At 40.8% G+C, this 12,530-nt stretch overlaps 2 pseudogenes; both read left to right on the forward strand.

Moving 5' to 3' along the window:
- Nucleotides 1-3,458: 3,458 nt before the first annotated feature.
- On the forward strand, nt 3,459-5,113 carry LOC120290806 (annotated as a pseudogene).
- A 2,692-nt stretch (nt 5,114-7,805) lies between these two features.
- On the forward strand, nt 7,806-10,943 carry LOC120290898 (annotated as a pseudogene).
- The last annotated feature ends 1,587 nt before the right edge of the window (nt 10,944-12,530 follow it).

Genomic DNA, 12,530 nt, shown 5'->3' on the forward strand with positions numbered 1-12,530 from the left:
GTCTCTCCATGAGCAACTCTCTTCTTCTGTCATTACGTCCATGGCACTCGACCTGGCGATGGCTGCTAAATCCAACATCTCGCAGCCATGGTCGTTGGCGTCCGCGGCTAGGGTTTTGTGGTTTCGGTTCGAAATTTCTGTTTTTCCCTTATTTATGCACTTTATTATATATATTATATATTTTTTATTTTTTGGGTTCCAGCAGTGACTTTGTGTTCTTCCCGGCCGAAGCGATCGGTTCATTAGATAATTTTCCTCATAAGATGAGTTTGATCTTTTCTGCACATTAATCCTCGTCAAATTTCCGGGCCCTAACTCAGATTTCCGACGGTCTGCATCAGCAATGATAGATAAAAAGTATAAAGAGATTAATTGAAGAACAAATAGCCGTCGCCATTTAGAAGGCACCAAGGACGGTTTTGCGTCTTCTCTATGTATGGAAAATGACGCTGTTAGCTGTAATTTTGCTTACCGTTAGCTGCAAAATGAGACGGCCAGTAATTGATGATCGCATCACATCAATTAAAGTTTAGATATATAAAAATGACTCATAAATTCATTTCCTAAATCTATATTTGGTACTCAATCAAGAAAAATTATATTTGATGAGCTGATTTGTTTTATGAATAAGTTATATTTAATAAATTGATCATAAAAAAATTTTGGCCCAATTTTTGAGTCAAATGGATTTAATACTTATGTTAAATGAATTCACAAATAACTCAAACTTAACCCACTTCTATGATTCTCTTGATCTTGCGCTCGTTTACTCCGCTTAGTTTGGATATGAATTTTCTTGAATTCGATTAAATATATAAATGTTTTAATAATATGAGTTGAGTGGGGTCAGGTATAAATTGGTATGAGTTACTAATTTGCATCACATGAAAATGGCTTAATTTTTTTCAATTAGAGGCACCCGTTTGACTAATTAAAGTTAAAGAAATGCAACAAGCACAAAGGAAAAATTCATAGGACAGCGGTTTTAATCACTCGACCGTCTCTGCTCAGCCAGGAGGGTTCGCACATCATGTCCTCCCATGGAAGATACATTTCAATGTGTCATGCTCCATCAACTTTTTCCTCCGCCATCGACAGTGTCCGGGAAAATTCAAGAAGGCTAATGTCTTCCGTATAAATGATTGCCTTGCATCAACGCAGCAGAGAGCCAGCATGTACAAGTAGACACTGACAGCATGCGATGCGTCGCAAAACAAAAATTCACTAGAGACCAGGTCGGCTAAAGATGACGAGGCAGAGTTTCTCATATTGAACCGCAATCTGTGACTTACCACTTCTTCAGCACATCAAACGTTCTTTTGTAAGTTTACTTTCTCTGGCCAATTATCATGAAGATCTCTAATCTCTGAAGCTTTATATATATTGAAACTATGTCTCGCATCAATACAGCAGAGTGTGAACGCAAAAATTGTGAATAGAAACTCTAAATACAAAGATAAAACATGGGATGCCCACAAAACAAAATTCACTGGAGACAAAGTTGGCTTACATACCCAGGGGATTTTCTCATATTGAACCAGAAAATTACGAATTACCGCTTCCCTGCAGCATCACATTATACATTCTTTCTCGCTAGAAGGCTCGAGGCATGATTGCTGCAGCTTGCAATCAAACTACTGCACAAACACTACGAACAGCAACCGCAATTGTCAGCGAGGTTGCTGCTGGCTTCTACCACCCGAAAATCGACCACCTCTTCCACGATATGGTTTCTTCCCACGGCCGAAGGATGGACCGCGCTGCTTGAATGGCCCCGGAGCATCAGCTGGACAAGGATTTGCAGGAGGTGGCTGTGCATAGCTGGTCTGATCAACTCGGGTTCCATTGAACTGAAACCCTTGTCCTCCAGCATTGAAAATTGGATGACTACTTTGGCCAAATGCACCAATCCCGACTGTCATTTGGTTGCAGTCATTTTGACCCATGGGATTGGGCCAAGATGCCAAACCAGGCCGTAAAGCATTTGACTGCCCCATCGGTAGGACCATGTTGGGAAGTAATCCCTGGCTCAGATCAAACTGCTGCTGAAATGGCATTTGGTTGGGAAGAGGCATTTGAAATGGAAATTGACTACCACGTGGAGGCCACGGCATTCCATTTGGAATTCCATTAGCAAAAATAGCACCCATTGGTTGTTGCAAGGGCAAGCCGTTCACCCAAGCTTCATGTAGCGGTAGAATGGAGCCACTGTTTGGCTGCATAAGCGGAAATGGTGAATTTGTGCATGCATTCCTCTTAGGATCAAACCAATATTTTTCTTCATTTATTCAATCTGGTATTTTCTCGATAGATTGCATTTTCCTTCCTTCGGTTACCATCATCATTCTAGTTTAAATTAGGACGAAGCTTAACGAAGCCTAATACAAATAAAATGAATCTTAATTTGTTCGATAATTTTCCCCTTTAATCATTTCAATTTCATGACTCTACAAAAAAAGCCTTAGAATAAATTGGTTTTAGCTCACCATAAATTGCATTCTCTTTCAGGACAAAGTCAAAAAATATCATGGCAACCAATAAATTAGATTCCTCGAGATGCATACCATTTAGTGATGGTTGCTAGTTCATTTAATTAGAAATTGCATGTCATTAGAATTAGGTTATTTAGTTATATTGCATTGTATATTGCATGATTTTCATTAAATAAGTGAAAATAAAGAAATTGTGTGTTGATTAGAAATCATATCTATTAGCTGTCGATGTGATCACAATCTAACATTACGAATCTTTCGTTGTTATGAGGTAAATGCGCAATTTATTCATTATTTATCAGGTGTTAAATTGGTGATTTGCGCTCATTATGATCACACTCACATGTTAGGAAATAAATTTAAAATCAATCCAAATTGCATGTAAAAACATTTTGAAAATAAAGAAGTGGTACCGAAAGGGCATTAGAGAATCTAGCATAACTAAGTCTCCGAACTCATAAATCTCTAATTCGTAGGAGTGAAGTAAATCTCCCGTTACTTTATTTGAGTTTCTAATCGATCCACCAAAAATAGATTAATGACGACTCCTAACTGAAATATCGTTTGCATGTTAAGAACTTAAACCCAAGTTGCGAATTGGTATGGCTTCGGAGAGCTGAGTTAGGTCTAGGCTTAACAATCTATTAGCCAAACCTAGGTGATTCACACATGAAAATTTGGTCGCGACAAATGGTAACAGCCACCACACGGCAAGAAGAGCCAAACAACGGCCACCACCAGCAACCAAAGCAAAAACAAAAACCAACGAGGATCAACGGATGCAGCGGATCACCCCAAGCACCAAACCAAAAGGGAAAGGCACAGTTCAAGCGTCCCAGTTAGAGAAAGCCATGGCCAGGCACGAACCGAGGAGGAGGAATCTTCGGTGAAATAGCCAACCCCAAGGACCTCGGCGGTAGCTCGGCACAAGAATGTCCACCCTAGAAGGGTATCCGTTAGAAGGAGATGGATGATGGAACAACCATTCTCAAGGATCGAACCGCCGCTGAAATAGCAGCTACATGGAAATCAGCCGTAGATTTGATCAAGAATCACCTGAAGAGAAAACAATCGGATTAATGCCCTGGCACGGCTGGAGTATCCTGTTCCTCGCGGTACTATCGACATTTCTAAAAGTTAGAGCCTTATCCCGAGACAACCCTAAGGAGATGGTTCTTCGGGGCCGGGATCGTAGGAGTTAGCTCTCTAAACAAAATATCATTCTGTTCTTTCATATAATGTAATGAGAGAGGGCTCCAAGGGTTCATCCTGAATTTATATACAGGAATCACAGATAAAGTTGTTCCTGGACTTTATGTGGAGACATTTGATTCTTGACATATTGTGAAATATGACAAGTACTTGGAATACTTCTTTTATTTGCTCTCTTCGAGAGATTCAGGAAATCTACCTCCGTTAACTCAATACCTTGTGACTTTTTTGTTGCATTGTGATGCATGATAATTGAGGGATCTAGACACATAAAAGCTAATGCCATGCATAATTTTCTGGATCTTAACATGTAAGATCTTGATTTTGTTGTTTTGTCACGTGAATATGCATAGATCGGAGAGCTAAAGCTCGTGGAAGAGGGTAAGATAAAGTACATCGGTTTTATCCGAGGCCTCTGCATCAACAATCAGAAGAGCACATGCTGTTCATCCCATCACAGCGGTGCAATTGGAGTGGTCGCTTTGGTCAAGAGATGTGGAGGCAGAGATCGTTCCAACGTGCAGGTAGGATATCACTCTGTTAATTGTTTATGCAGCAACAACAGCTTCCTTCTGACTCTGCTTTTCCTTTAAAATGTTGACTAGGGAGCTTGGCATTGGAATTGTTGCCTACAGTCCTTTAGGACGAGGATTCTTTTCTGTTGGCTCCAAGTTGGTGGAGAATATCTCTAAGGATGACTTCAGACAGGTCTGTTCCTGCTTGTCAACATAATTAGATGCCAGTATCGGGCTTTGGCCCTCCGTCCTTTTCATTCTCATCTTTCTTCACAAGATAAACTATATCTTGACACAACCATTTCTTGAGTAAGGACTCCTAGCACCCTTCTTATGAGTTTTGGCTCAAGTTCCCATCTGACATAAAGCCAATTGTGTATTACTCCCCGCCATTAGCGTTTGACTAGCGATGGTGCTGGGCAAGTGAAGTAGCTATTTTTTTTGTAGCTAAAAGAGCTTTGCGTCTGATAATGTTCTTCTACATCATCTACATTTCTGATTTTTATTTTATGTGTGACTAAGGAAAATGATAATTGCTCATATGCTCTCTGCTGAGACATTGCTCTATGTTATGCAGTATCTACCAAGGTTCCGGCCAGAGAACTTGGCTCACAACACGAAGTTATTTGTGAGTGAATGGAATTGCGCAAAGAAAGGATGCACCACATCGCAGTTAGCCCTCGCACAGGTACACCACCAGGGTGATTATGTTTGCCCGATTCTGGCACGACCAAGATCGAGAATTTCAACCAGAACACTGGACTCTGTCGGTGAAGCTTACACCGGAAGATATGGCCGAGCTTGAATCGATGCTTCGCAGACAATGTCAAGGGTGGCAGGTACGATGGAAGCTTGTCTACATGGGAAAACTCAGACACTCCACCCCTTTCTTAATAAAATTATGTGTTTTCTAGTAAGGGATGTTGCGAAAACTTTATTGTCTTTTGCATGCGTAATTATAACTATGAGTATAAACGGAAATGACATCTACAACATGTGACGTTCTAGGGCGTCACACAATCCTCGACACTTGAATTGGGGTCTATCAAGGTAGTGCTTGAGTCTATGATGCTCAAGCTCTATTCAATAGCACTTAGGCTCGGGTCCACAAGATTGTGCATCAGTCCTCAATGCTTGAGGTCGGCTTGTTAGTTAATAAACGTTTGTTCTTATAAAAATAATTCTTTTAAAAATCTATTTTTATATTATTTGTTTTCTTTTTTTCCTTTTCCTTCTTCTCGGCTAGTTGCCGACCATGGTGACGATGCGCCGATAACAAGCACCGGATGAGCTAGCCCAAGGCCAAGAAGACTTGAGATTGCTGATTTGGCAAGCTTGAAGTGGTCAAGTGCAAGCTCGAGTTTCGCCCGTGGCTGGTCGCCAACTACCACCGTGGCTAGCGTTCGGTCGAGGAAGAAGAAAAAGAAAAATAAGTAAAAATCTGAATATTTTGGAATCTTCTATAGAAATCAAATAAGATTTTTCATATTAAACGACAAAAATATTTTCTAGTTTATTTTTAGGACTTAACCAAATACTGAAAATGACTTCTTGTAAAATATTATTCAAATATGTCATATTTTTTGCGAAACAAACGGTACATAAATTTAAATTTGATAATTGTCCATGTTAATTTGGTACACATTATCTGTCTCTTTGTTTTGTTGCTGAACTGATGCTAATCTCTAGATGAAGCTTGACTAGTTTCAATAGGCGGCTTGACTTTTGCGCTTCCTTTTTTTAAACCCAAAACACTCAAAACTTTCGTGATACACGACTTTCGACATGCAGAGTTACAATCACTTCAAATAATTTATCTGAAAATTGTATAGTGGGCCATCCGAGAAAGGTGAGGGCAACTGGTCCCCCTAGAAATTGTCATGACGTGGAACTCTTGACATGAATTGAAGTGACTTTGTTAAGAGTTAACTAGTCAAGATCGGGCCACATCTCTCCATTCATGTCCGCCACATCTCCATACGTGTCCGCCACATCCGGCCCCTCCAATCGGACTCCCCGGCGAAAAGATTCACGGACACGTGGCTGGATCTAGAAAGTCACGGGTTTGACTTGTCTTTTGTTGTCACTATCAAGAGTGTGAATGGTCGGACGGGCGGTTCCCGACCTAGAATCGAACTGCTTGCTAAGGACCGGTTTCAAAACATTGAAACGGAGATCCACCCGTTAGTTGAATGAATCAACTCGGGAAGAGAATCGTTTGGTTCGGTCCAGGTCCTAAGTGGATCACATGGAGCCGATCTTGACGCTAAATAATTTTATTTTTAATATGAACGACTACGTGATTTCCATAACAACAGCTGGAGAGATTGTAGAAGGATATCATGGTAGGCACTTACAATAATCGTGAGGAAATGATAGCAATTTTGGTTAAACTTGTTTTCTATCATGGCTATCATGGGTCAATAAAATTTTGCAAGCAAATTAGTGTCCTAGGCATTTTTTTCTCTTAGGTGTGATGCTTTAAAAACCCTATGTGATGCTTAGGAACCTTTGTTTGTGATGAAGCCTAAAGATTTATTCCTTGTTGTGGACTCGTTGTCCTACATCAAAATCTCTCAGTCAAACTTTTTGCTTTGTTTTGGTAAGTCAGTATAAGGTATATTCGAAGTTGCATTACGAGATATTTCTTCCTTATTGTCTTTTTAGTTTAACTAAGGCCAAATTGTTTTGGCATTTTTCCAAGCATTTCATTATGGAATGATGATAAGAAGCGATCTTGACTTAATGCTTTTAGTTATTTGATTTGGATTTATTAATTAGTAATTTCATTTTTTAATATTAAAAATTAATATATTATTTTAATATAATCGGAGGTCTAGGTGGGCGGGTAGACGGATCCGCTCATGGGCGAGAACCGGGGTACTCACGGTTCCCATAAATGGAATTGAGAACCGGACCGGTTCCCTTAAGAACTACCGGTTTGGGTGGTTGCGGTCCGGTTCAAGCGGCAAGCGGGTTTCGGTTATTTTGCACAAAGAATTAAAAATTCAATTTTTTTAAAAATATTTTCATTAAATTTGTATTGCATAAAAATGTTTTAACAATACTTTTTTTAATAAAAATCATAAAAACGAGCTTTTTAAGGTTTAATTATTTTTTATGTTATTGTTTTTAGTTATTCAAAGGTATGTTTACTTCAAATAAGAGAAGCATGTGCATAGTTTAATTCTTTATAAATATTTAAATGTTTTTAAACTTTTCTTATTTTATTTTATTTGCTATTTTTAATTTAATTTGAAGATTTAATCTAATTAGCATATAATAGAAGTGGATTTTCCTAAAATATTAAGAGGTTTTGCAATATAAGTTGGATCGGGTATGTGTCGGGTATAGGTTGGATTGGATATTGGTTCTTGATTTATTATATGAATATGGATCAAAATAAGTTAAATGGGTCAAATGGGTCGATCCGTTTTCGACCCAACCCAATCGATTCGATTCACTCATTTAACGGGTCTAGGTTGAATTGACGTAAGCACGTGCGTCTTCGTAGCTACTGCCGCTCCCCTCCTACCTACTCTACGTAGCTACTGCCGCTCCTCCTATAAATCTCGGCTCGCCCGACGCCTTAGCCATCGTCACGGTGCAGTGCAGGGAACGAGCGAGCTCGAGCTAGACGACGGCAATGGCAGCGTCGACGACGACGGTGAGGAGGATCAAGCTGGGGTCGCAGGGCATGGAGGTGTCGGCGCAGGGGCTGGGCTGCATGGGCATGTCCATCGGCTACGGCCCTCCCAAGCCCGACCCCGACATGATCGCCCTCATCCACTACGCCGTCGGCTCCGGCGTCACCTTCCTCGACACCTCCGACATCTACGGCCCCCACACCAACGAAATCCTCCTCGGAAAGGTCGGTTCTCTCAGTCTCTCTAGTGCCTCCGCATGAATCATACGTGCTTATAGTGTTACGGAATTCAGTTTCATCGAGCAGGATGCTCCGATCCTGCGCCTTGGTTTTCTGATTTCGGGGTTGATTTTGAGCAGGCACTGAAGGGAGGGGTGAGGCAGAAGGTGGAATTGGCGACCAAGTTCGGAGTCAGCTTCGCGGACGGGAAGAGGGAGATCCGGGGCGATCCGGCGTACGTGAGGGCTGCTTGCGAGGCCAGCTTGAGGCGGCTCGACATCGATTGCATCGACCTCTACTACCAACATCGCATCGACACTCGCGTCCCCATCGAAGTCACTGTATGGATCCCTCATCAAACCTTTACCTCTCTCGGACTTTCTCCGAGTGATCAGTTGCTGAATTAGATTGGTGTTGATGATGCATCATCATCAAGATATCGTTAAATGTGACTTGCGTTCAGATGATAGCAGAGTTCAAGATGTGGCACGGTGTTGTTCAAGGGATTGCGGAATTTAGTAGTTTATATGGCTTGAGTTTTTGTTTTATGGGTCAACAAGCATGAAAATTATTCGAAATCCAGGGTTCACCCTGATTTATATCTGAGAATCACATTGAAGTTGTTCCTGGACTTTCTGCGGAGACATTTGGTTCTTGACATGTCATTGTGAAATATGACAAGTACTTGGAATACTTCTTTAATTTGCCTTCTTCTGTGATAGATTAGAGATCCATTTCCGTTAACGATACCTTGCCATTTTCTTGTTGCATTGAGATGCATAAAGATTGACTATTTTTGCTGGGAGCTACCTAATCAAATTGTAATGTTTGAGAAGTCAGGGAACACAAACTATTCAGGCATCAGGACACAAGAAAAACTAATGATGTTCAATAATTTCTGGATCTTAACACGTAAGATTTTGACGATTGTTGTTTTGTCATGTGAATATGCACAGATTGGAGAGCTAAAGAAGCTCGTTGAAGAGGGTAAGATCAAGTACATTGGTTTATCCGAGGCCTCTGCGTCAACAATCAGAAGAGCACATGCTGTTCATCCCATCACAGCGGTGCAATTGGAGTGGTCGCTGTGGTCAAGAGATGTGGAGGCAGAGATCATTCCCACGTGCAGGTAGGATATCACTGTTTATTTGTTTATGCAGTAACAACATCTTTCTTCTGACTCTGCTCTTCCTTAAAATGTTGACTAGGAGCTTGGCATTGGAATTGTTGCCTACAGTCCTCTTGGACGAGGATTCTTTTCTGTTGGCTCCAAGTTGGTGGAGAATCTCTCTAAGGATGACTTCAGACAGGTCTGTTTCTGCTGGTTAACATAATTAGATGCTCACAGTGACTGTCATTCCCACTGAAGTGCTGGAAACCTGTTCTTATTCTATAAAGAAAAAGTTTGTGACACGAATGCTTCATATTCTTATTCGATCCAGCACTTGCCAGTCATCCCACCTCTCGTGATTCTAGATAAATTTAGAAATCACAAGTAATGGCTTTAAAGAGCCTGAAAGGGGCAGTTTTCTGGATTCTCGTGCTTTTGGGAATGAATAAATATAGGTTTATTTGTAAGTTGCTCCGTTTCCCAGCTTTCCCACCATTTGCTTATCACTATCCTTTCCCCACTTTCAACCCGCCCTTTCTCTTCATATCTCTTCACAAGATTAGCAATATTTGCTCAAAATAACCGAGACCAGTATCGGGCCTTGGCCTCCGTCCTTTTGTTTCTCATCTTTCTTCACAAGATAAATTATATCTTGACACAACCATTTCTTGAGCGAGGACTCCCTAACACCCTTCTTATGAGAGTGTTGGGATCAAGTTCCCATCTGACATAAAGCCAATTGTGTACTCCTGGCCATTAGTGTTTGAGTAGCGATAGTGCTGGGCAAGTGAAGTAGCTATTTTTCTTTGTAGCTAAATGAGCTTTGCGTCTGATAACATTCTTCTACACGTCATCTACCTTTTGTGATTTTTTTCTTATGTGTGACTAATGTTACCATCACACGTACAAAACTTAGATTGTCTAGTTTGTTTCTGTTTTCACTTCCTACATCAAACCCATCAGCCTTGTGTGGTAGTTGCTAGATCACTTCGCTCGACGTTTCTAGTTCTTATGATTTGGGGCTAGGTATTTTAATCATTTCAAGATAATCATAACTGATCATGCTTTTCCAGGTACACAACAATTGTGCACTTCTAAATGCTTATTATGTCAAGTAACAAGGCAATCTGTTGGCATGCATTGCGATCACTTTTGCACCTTGTTGCTGTAGAATTTGGCCTTAAAAGGAAAATGATAGTTGCTCATATGCTTTCTGCTGAGACATTGCTCTATGTTATGCAGAACCTACCAAGGTTCCAGCCAGAGAACTTGGCTCACAACACGAAGTTATTTGACCGAGTGAATGAAATTGCGCAAAGAAAGGGATGCACCACATCGCAGTTAGCCCTCGCACAGGTACACCACCAGGGTGATGATGTTTGCCCGATTCCCGGCACGACCAAGATCGAGAATTTCAACCAGAACATTGGAGCTCTGTCGCTGAAGCTTACACCGGAAGAGATGGCTGAGCTCGAATCAATTGCTTCTCGGACAATGTCAAGGGTGGCAGGTACAATGGAAACCTCTCTCCATGGGAAAACTCCGACACTCCACCCCTTTCTTCTTGGAAACCTGCCTAGAAACATGTCTACTTCTGTTGCTGCGTCTTTGATATGCAGAGTTTGTGCATTTGCCGCTGAAGTAATTTGAGGCTATGTTGTGTGGCTGTTATAAGTACGTGTAATAAGAGAGTGACTGTTTTCGTTTTGTACATGTGACATTCACTATGAGAAGATTATGGATATGTACTAAGCTTCTTGGGGAAAGATCACTCGATAAACACGAGCAAGTTTTTTACGAACTGAGCTTGCCGTGCCGACTTTATCGGGGTGACTTTTAGAATATGAGAAATTGGGATTTTGAAGAATTCAAACTCATCGTACATACTAGAGTGATGCTTTATTCTCCTCCAACTAGTCTTGGTCCAGGTTTCCAGAGAGATTAGGTCGATCCTTGGTCCTAGAATTTCGGGACTAGCGCTTGTGCGGGTCGATTCTTGGTCAAGAGTTCTAGGTCGGTCAATCCAAACCAACCTTAAATATATATATATATATATAAAATATTATTTATAATTGTTTTATATAGAAAACCTTAAACAAACGGCGTCAATAACATTAAAGAGTTATTTAGTGAAGAGTTCAAGTAATTTTACATTGTTCTTTAATATTTTAGATTTTTAATGTCTTTTACGATATTAATAGTCATAATTTACGAATGAGGAAATTGTTTTTGTAAGGAGTCCTCATGATATCTAAAAGGTATAAATGGCATCATTCTTTAGTATTCGTTCTCTTTGGTTTTATTCGTTCTCTTAATTACCAATTTGCCAAAATTGAAAGAAGCAATCGCTCACTTTGGGTCACTCCGCCTCGCCGCTCAATATGCTCGTTTGGCTTGTTGCTCCCCTGCTCGACATTCGATATTCATTCTGTTTGACGCTCACCCACTTGACTCTTATTGCGTGCCTTTCTTAGTTGACCTTGCTTATCATTGAACCCATTGGGTCGGTATGGTCCTCAGTTCTCTTTCAAGGATTACAAAAATGAAATAAAAAATTATTAATTAGTCCTAAGTTGACTGAAACGGACCGAACCTATTGGGTCCGTCCGATCTTCAATCGCTTTTTTAAGGTGTACAAAAAATGAAATAAAAAATTATTGGTTGGTCCTAGGTTGACCCTAGAACTGGACCGAACCCATTGGATCAGTTCAGTCATTGGTCCTAAGCTCAATAGGGTTGGTTCTCGGTCCAAAAAACTGAGGACCATCATTGTGTGAGTTGGTCATAGGGTTGGGGGTAAACCGGCCCAACTGGATACTCACTCCTACCTCTAACCATGAGTTCAATACTAACACCGTGTGCAACATACTCTTAAGACTGGATGCTACACATAGATACAATGCTTCGCTTTGTGTTTGGTTTAAAGCAGAAGTAAGGAACAGAAATGCTATTGGATAGGGATGTGCAACGGAAACCGCCGAACCGGGACTGACCAGATCGGACCGGACCGCGGTTTTGGGCGGTTCCACGGTCGGCGGTCCGGTTCCGGTTCCTAATCTTGGAACCGGCGGCGGACAGTTTTCCGGTTCCAAGGTGGGAGCCGGACCGACCGACCGACCGGACCGGACCAATTTTTTATATATAATTTATATACATATAATATATAAACACATATAATATATGAATATTATATATGAAACTTATTGCAATTACAATTGCAATTGAGGTAACAATCTTTTATGTGGCCAAGAGACCACCAAAGCTTTGTTGTTACTCTTTATTTATAGAGAAAACTTACTTGTTAGTTTCATTTTCTACTCGATGTGAGACAAGGC

Source organism: Eucalyptus grandis, chromosome 2, assembly GCF_016545825.1.
Source record: "Eucalyptus grandis isolate ANBG69807.140 chromosome 2, ASM1654582v1, whole genome shotgun sequence".
Lineage (NCBI taxonomy): Eukaryota > Viridiplantae > Streptophyta > Magnoliopsida > Myrtales > Myrtaceae > Eucalyptus > Eucalyptus grandis.